We start from the raw sequence: 8460 nt of genomic DNA on the forward strand, positions 1-8460 counted from the left end.
CCAGCCCACCACTGAGTTCAGGCACCGGTCCAGGGCTTGCACGGCCTCTCCTGATTCAGATGTTACAGAGAAATAGAGATGGGTATCATCAGCATACTGCTGACACCTCGTCCCAAAGCTCCTGCTGACTGCTCCCAAGCGCTTCATATAACAAGAAATGCTCTAAGGAGTACACTGAACCTCTGAATGGTTCTTCCACTTAGGCATCCAAACCAATGCTAACTGCTGGAGAAACAGCACTACGGGCTAATCTCTCTCACCTCTTTGGGGGTTCTGTGGTCATATATTTCTGGAAAGAAGTAATAATAAGAATTAATATGATCTTAAACAAATCCTATTATATTCCATTTCTTCATGCTTCTGTAAGCCACATAACTTTACAATGGGGGCATGTCTGAACAGCAGATAGCCTGATTTTACAGGCCACCCTCATAGCCAAAGGCAGCTTTCCCCAACCTGGTGCCCTCCAGATGTTGTTGGACTACAACTCCCATCCACCCTGGCCATCAGACAGGCTGGTTGAGGCTGATGGGAGTTGTAGAACAAAACGTCTGGAAGGCACAATGTTGGGGAAGATGGACCAAATGTATTATACTGCAGCTACAAAAGTGGGAAAGCCACCAGGTTCCCTGGTGTGGACCAATAGAAGAAGGACCTCTTAGGTCTCACAGCTCCTGAATAAATCGTTTAAATAAGAAGAGGGGGTGAGATAAATTTCATAATATTTGGCAGAATTTCTTAGAAGTCTATGTGGACTAGAAGTTGGATATCTCCCTCTGGCACTACCCATCATTCTACACCATCAACACCATCATGGGGTTTTTTAATGTATTTTTCCTCCCCCCTCTTTTTCTTTTTAACATATATATATTCCAGTGTCACCAACTATATAATCTGGAAAAGGAGGGATCTTTTATTGTAAAAATCTCAAAAACATTTCAATAAACAATTTTTTTATATGGTGCCCATTCTCTAGGGCAGCCTTTCCCAACCAGTGTGCCTCCAGATGTTGTTGGACCACAACTCCCATCTTCCTGACCATTGGCAATGCTGGCTGAGGCTGATGGGAGTTGTGGTCCGACAACATCTGGAGGCACACTGGTTGGGAAAGGCTGCTCTAGGGATGCCACAAAGACCCATAGATGTTGCACATCTAAAGAAGGCAATGCTTATTCACTGTTTCAGGTAAATATCCTGAACAGGTTGCAGGTTTGCAAATACTATTGTCAGATCTGTGGAGGGAAAGCACCAGTTTAATCACAGAAGCTGCCCTCTCCATTAACATGTAACGTCAAAAGCAGCCCTAAGAATGTGAAGCATCACTAATCTGTGGTAGCAAATATTCTTAAATGAAAGTATGATGATGAGGGTTTCTCTAATTAATATCGCTTCCGTGACATTGCTTAATGATAGGGATATATTGCTCTTAAGTTGTCTAGGCAGCAAGCCATTATTTTCCAGTGCCCAGACACTGTACACCTTGCTAAGGTTCTCTAAAATCAACTAGATGCAGTCTCATGACGGTGAAAAAGTAAAAGAGCCCTTGTCCTTACTGTAAAGCAATTTTAAAAATATACACTGCCTTCATTTAAGAAAAAACAACATAGGCTATAGCCAGTCTGGGGTAGTGCATCTTTAATTAGGTGGGCAGTGGGGGAGGGGGGGAACCCACAAGCAATGCTACAATATTCTGCCAGTAGTAATCCTATTCCTATGTGACCTGTAACCCTGGCCACTTCAAATTCATCATGCAATAAGCAAGGCAGAATATATAATGCCTGGACAGAGTTCCCTTTGTGCTCTGCTTATCCTCTTCCTAAAGGTTGCCTTAAAATGTCTGGCATTTCAGTATGTTTGAGGCTCAAATGTGTATCATGAGTGAGACTCAACAATTTTGTTCCTGATTATGATTCAAGAGTTACATTTCCCCTGTCCCCCCCAACACACACACACAAAATAAAGCATCAGAGTTATACATTTGCTTACTATAGGGTCCTAAATGGGCACTATTTTTAAAAAGTTAAAATTGGCACAGATCTTTCAGAAAATTGGATCTGTTTAGTAACATCAACACAAATAGCCCCAATTCACCAAGCATCTTAACCACATGTCTAAATTTAAGTTCTGGGAAACATCTCAGTGGTGGCGACAGAGTTTACTTAGCAGTGAACTCACTTGTGGCGCCCAGTAAGTACCGGTAATAAAATATTACTAGCATCCCCATTACTCTTTTGCAGTGGTTTATTATTATTATTTATTATTATTTTGAAAAAGGCCAGAATGATTTTCTTGCATTGTCTGGGCACCGAAGGCTAAATGTTCAGCCTCATTAAACGTTATGAGAGAAATAAAAAAAGTAGCAATGAACTTAATAATAATAATAATAATGCAGCACCATACCGCTACTGATGTACCAATATGAAATAACCCATGCCAAATAAAGAGGCCTTGAAGTTTTTAAAGGCCCATTGAATTTAGTGGGAATGCTGCCCCTTTAGCTTACTGAGCTGTTTGAAAAGAGCTGAAAGGGCTGCTGAAAGGCTAACCTTGAAGCTCACAAGGATATAAGCTGTATAATTTTAAGGGAAAATGTATGTGCTGGAATCCTGAAAATACTTATTTAGGATAAGTCATACTGAAGATAAAAAAGCGTCTCCAAGATGGTTTGAGTGATGTAACATTAATTCCTGTGCAGTGTCAGTTAGCGTTAAGGTGAATTTAGTCTTTGATTTTCTTTTTCTTTTTTTTTAAAGGTTTTAAAAAATAGGACCTCAGGGGTAGGTTGGGGAGTGGAGCCTACCTTCTCTCCATATGTGCATCCACTGAACATGCAGTCTGAACACTTGAACAAGGCTACCTAACCAATAGCTTTGGTAAAGTGGATAGCCTGGGACCACATTCACATCATACATTTATTCCACTTTAAACAGTCATGGCTTCTCCCAAAGAATTCTGGGAAGTACAGTTTGTGAAGGGTGTTGAGAGTTGTTAGGAGACTCCTGAGAATTGTAGCTCTATGAGGGAAATAGAGGTCTGGTGGTTATTCTTTGTATTAGGACTTATACACCACAAGGATATGAAGCTCCTGACTGATTCATGCTGAGAGATGTATGGCAGATAGCAGAAGACTTGGATGTCATCAGAACACACTAGGGAAGCCTCCACCAGCTTAGTGCCCTCCAGATGTTTTGGACTACAACTCACATCATCTTTGATCATTGGCCATGCTGGCTGGAGCTGATGGGAGTTATAATCCCAAACATCTAGAGAGCATCAGGTTGGGGAGGCTATGCTCGGGCCCAGAGTCCTTCAACCCTACTGCACTCCCAGCATGGATCACCCTTCTCCCAAAGGCCTAATCTACAATGGGCAGGGCAGGGCAAGATCAGAAGCCTCTGTGTGAAACTGCCCTTGCTCATTTTCTTTTCTTTTTAATTAATGGATTTCTATCATGCTTGTCCAAAAAAAAAATCAGGGTGGGACATGACATAATTATGACCTGGCAAGGCCTAAATGCCCTCTTGAACCCCATTTTAGTCATCTAAAGAGTTCGGTTTCATGTAATGAAGTTGTACTGGCACAACACTCACAACTTAACAGTTAGAAACATAGAAAGCTGCCATATACTGAATCAGACCATTGGCCCATCTAGCTTAGTATTGTCTACAATGATTGGCAGCAAGCCTCCAGGGTCTCAGGCAAGGTTCTCTCCAGCCCTACCTGGAGATGCTGGGGACTAAACTTGGGACCTTCTGTATATAAGGCAGATGCTGTACCACTGAGCTATGGCCCTTCCCCTGTATCAGGCTTCTCTACAGTTTGGTTGAAAAATATTTAGGAGATAATGAATGCCAGTCTCTACTGTTTGACTAGAATCTCAGTTCTGCTTTACATGCACATGTATAGCCTTCCTTAATCTGATCATCATCTACTGACTCATTTTTGTGGTGCAAAAAATGGCCTCATTAAAAATATGTCATCAGAGTAAAAATTGGCCTCTCTGCCTTAGACAGTAACCCAAATTATGGGAGAACAAAGTGTTCGTTAGAACTTGAACCACGCTATCTTCCTACTCCAAGCTATAAATACCTTTGATTCAGTTTTCACTCATACGCCAAATCTTGAAATCTTGTTTCGAGACAACAAAATATCATGGTAGGTTCTTCTTCCAAGAAGCAATTGGCACAGCTCTTGACATTTATAGGATATTGTTGTCAAACCAGAACTTAAGGACAGATGAGCACTAAGCTGCCTCAACTCATGTATCTGTTAATAAGTCCAAGATATACTTCTGATCTATTATACGTTGATTAACTTGAGTAGCCTGAATTGGCAAGTGGATTAGTTGCTCATGAAAAATAATGGCTGGGGTTTGGGGTGTGTGTCATGTTGTGGAAAGTGTTTACTTCAAAAGTGAACTGAAATCACCCTTCCTGGAAAAGATCTGTTTCAAAGAGCTTTTCCTTGGGTAACTGAGCTCTTAACAGTGAGTGGTCAAGCACAACAGGAAGCTACCTCATACTGAGTCAGACCATCAGTTCATTTAGCTCAGTATTGTCTACACTGACTGACAGCCCTTTCTGAGCCCTACCTGAGGGTGCCAGGGACTGAACCTGAGATCCTTTGCATTCAAGGCAAGTAATCTACCATGAACTATAGTCCTTCTCCATTTTGTTGAAATAAATTTCAGGAGAGCACAAAATATAGCCCAAGAATATCTAAATCTGAAATCAAGTCATGTAGGAGGAACTCAGTGAAATTTCAACAATGTCATAAGAGCATTTGTGTTAATGAATTCAAAAACGCATTTCAGTTTTTACCATTATGCGGAGCAATTGGACTATGTTTTTACTTTTTTAAAAATAGTTAATCAATTTACCATTGCAGTAGGCCTATCTAAACGCCCAACACATGAACATCTTGTTCCAATGATCCCTGATGTTTCTGAGACAGGGGATGGGGCTAACCTGTGGCCTTCCTATCATCTTCCTATCATCAGCAGTACAACAATGGAAGCAATTACCTAGGGAGGCAGTGGGCATCACTGGAGACATCACGAGACAGCTGGACAGCTATATGTTGGGTATGCTTTAAGCTGGATTCCAGTATTGAGCAGGGGGTTGGACTCAATGGCCTTATAAGCTCCTTCCAACTCTACTATTCTATGATTCTGTGACCCTGACCATTGGCCATATTGTCTGGAGCTGATGGGAACTGAAGTCCAGTAACATCTGTAGAGCCACACACATTAGCCGCGACTGCTCTAAGACATGTATGGAAGTCTTCTACCTTGGATGCATCTTTGAAATGATTTTAAATTCTTTCCTATTTAAAGAGAGTTCTTCCCACAAGACAACAAGATGGGAGATTAAAAGTATTTTTTAGTTATTATTGTGAGGGTATGTGCAAATAATCTGTTACCATCATTCCAAAATCCTTAACTCCTACTGGAATCCAAGTGAAGCAGAACCCAATGGATATTGGCATGCTGGAGCAATAAAGATGAAGAACTGAAGGAATCCATTCGTTCCCAGTGTCCAGATGGGTTGCAGAACAATTGTATAATATCTGTTAATAAGTCCAAGATATACTTCTGATCTATTATACGTTGATTAACTTGAGTAGCCTGAATTGGCAAGTGGATTAGTTGCTCATGAAAAATAATGGCTGGGGTTTGGGGTGTGTGTCATGTTGTGGAAAGTGTTTACTTCAAAAGTGAACTGAAATCACCCTTCCTGGAAAAGATCTGTTTCAAAGAGCTTTTCCTTGGGTAACTGAGCTCTTAACAGTGAGTGGTCAAGCACAACAGGAAGCTAATACAACTTCACAGCTAATACAAGAGGGAGGATTTTTAAAAAATAAGATCAACTTTTTATCCTTTTACTTTTCGTTTCAGTGCAAGGAATGGAGTTCAGAAAACAAGAGTGGCTTAAAAAAAACCACGCACACTAAACACTTGCTACACTATGGTTTTCCATTGATAATGAAACCACATGTCTGCTTGGCACCCAACATTTTTGTATTGATGTTATCTTTGTCTGATAAAATCAAGTGCAGATCATTACTAGGTTCTGGTGCTTTTTAAAGTCAATATGACTCTGAGCCAAGATGGATCAGTGAACGAGCTTAAGCTAGCCACTACCCCTTTCAACACTGTGCCTTTTCCCTTTGAGAAGAAGGAAAAATTAAAAAGCCCTTTTGGCAAAAGTGTCGAAACTGAATCAAACAGAAACAAACATTGAAGCAGCTTGGCCAACACTATCTGCAAGGATGGTTTCTTTGCAGTCATTGCCTCCAATAAGTAACGTTTGTCATGTTGTATTGTCTGAGCTGGGGATGCATAAATTCTGCTTTCAGAGCCAGTTGTTGTGTATGGCATAGTTTGATTGACTGACCATTTATGCTCTGTGCTAGTGTTAGATAAGGGCACCTCCACAGAGAACTGTGATACATTTCATACTCCAGCATAACCTGCAGATCACCCTTCTCCAATTGTAGATCCCCAAAGGTTGTTGGAGGACTACAACTCCCGTCATCCATGACCATTGGCCATGCTGGCTGGGGATTGTGAGAGAAATAGCCCAACATCATCTGGGGATTCAAGGTTGAGAAAGCCTCCTGTAAAAGGGTGGACCCACTGAGTAAGGCATGGATACAGGTATCAAGAAAAGCTAGAACTCTGCTACAATATATGCATGCTAGGAAACATGTATACAGTACTCATGAGCAGAGCTTGGAAAATTTACTTTTTTGAACTACAACTCCCATCAGCCCAATCCAGTGGCCATGCTGGCAGGGGCTGATGGGAGTTGTAGTTTAAAAAAGTAACTTTTCCAAGTTCTGCTTATGAGCAGCAGTATCCTGGAAGTGGTTCGCACCATCCTCTCATGCACAGCTATTAAAATTAACCAAGCATCAAAAACCACAGATAAAAATAATTTGTTTCTATCACTCTAGGCATGAATAAAGATGATGGCTTCATCTCGTGCTACAGGTATTGATTTACTTAGCCATACTAGGGTGATCATTTTTTGGGGGGGTAGAGTTGAGTAAGAGGAGGGATATGAAAGAGGTTTATAAATTGATGTGGATAAAGTGGTGCAGAGAACATAAGGATGGTGTGGAGAAAGTAGGTAAGTGGAGAGGAGTGTTTTTTTTCCATCTCCCATAATTTTAGATGCAGGGTCATCCATTGAAGCCGAATGGTGGGAGGTTCAAGACAGACAAAAGGAAGTACTGCAGTATGTACTTAAACTTTCAGATTTTTCTGCAACAAGATGTGGAGACGGCCACCATCATAGTAGAAGGGCCATATGGCTCAGTGGTAAAGCATTTGCTTTGCATCCAGAAGGTCCCAACAATCTCTGGCATTTCCAAGTAGGGCTGGGAGAGACCCCTGAAACCCTGAAGAGCTGCTGTTAGTCAGTGTAGACAATACTGAGCTTGATGGACCAATGATCTGATTCAGTATAAGGCAGCTTCCTATGTTCCTCAGATGGCTTTTAAAGGGGGATTTGCATGGAGGGCAAGACTATCAATGGTTGTTTGTCCTGATGACTATACAGTCTCCAGAATCAGAGACAGCATGCTTCTGAATACCATTTGTGAACAACAGTAGGAGTTGGCTTTTGCCCCTATGTCCTGCTTGTGAGCTTTTCATAGGCATCTGGTTGGCCACTGTGAGAGACAAAATGCTGGACTAGATTGGCCATTGGTCTGATCCAACATGGCCTTTCTTATATGTTTATGATTTATTTATTATCCTTTCAACTGGAGATGCCAAGGACTAAACCTGGAACCTTTTGCAAGCAAAGCAAGTGCTCTAACACAGAGCTATGGTCTCTCCCCCTTTCACAAGTGCTTCAACACAGAACTATGGTCTCTCAGGGCAAACTACATGCCACACACCAGTGTGTGTAATGGAACCCTGATTTTTTATATAGAATAGCAGCCCTGGGATGGTGCACTTTTGAGTGAAGAAGCAGGAGAAGGGGGTGCTTAACCCTTTCGATACTAGAGTTCAACGTCCTCTAGTACCACTCTCAGCAATGACCAGGGACAATTGCTTTTCAGTTTTTTAAAAATACTGAGGCTTTGTTTCATACTGAGGCTTTTTGCATGTAATGGTTAGCTTGTCCCTCACTCTCTGGCCCTTGGCAGGTCACCATCTTACAGCTTCAATTCCCCATCTATAGAAATGGGAGCAACAGTAACTCATCTCATCTGGGACAGAATACAATAAAGGCTGCACACCACTTAGTAAAAACTGAACATGCTGTAAAAATGGTACATAGTATATATGAACTGTACAAATCACCAGCTGGGGATAATTGTGGCTGAGAGATGTTCATTACAGACTATGTTACTGTGACCTGACCATTTAATGAAAACATTTTCAATTTACATTAACACTTTTTTAAAAATGATAACAGCTGTTCTAATGACAGTGGTTTGCATTCC

The sequence above is a fragment of the Rhineura floridana genome, chromosome 2 (assembly GCF_030035675.1).
Source record: "Rhineura floridana isolate rRhiFlo1 chromosome 2, rRhiFlo1.hap2, whole genome shotgun sequence".
Classification (NCBI taxonomy): Eukaryota; Metazoa; Chordata; class Lepidosauria; order Squamata; family Rhineuridae; genus Rhineura; species Rhineura floridana.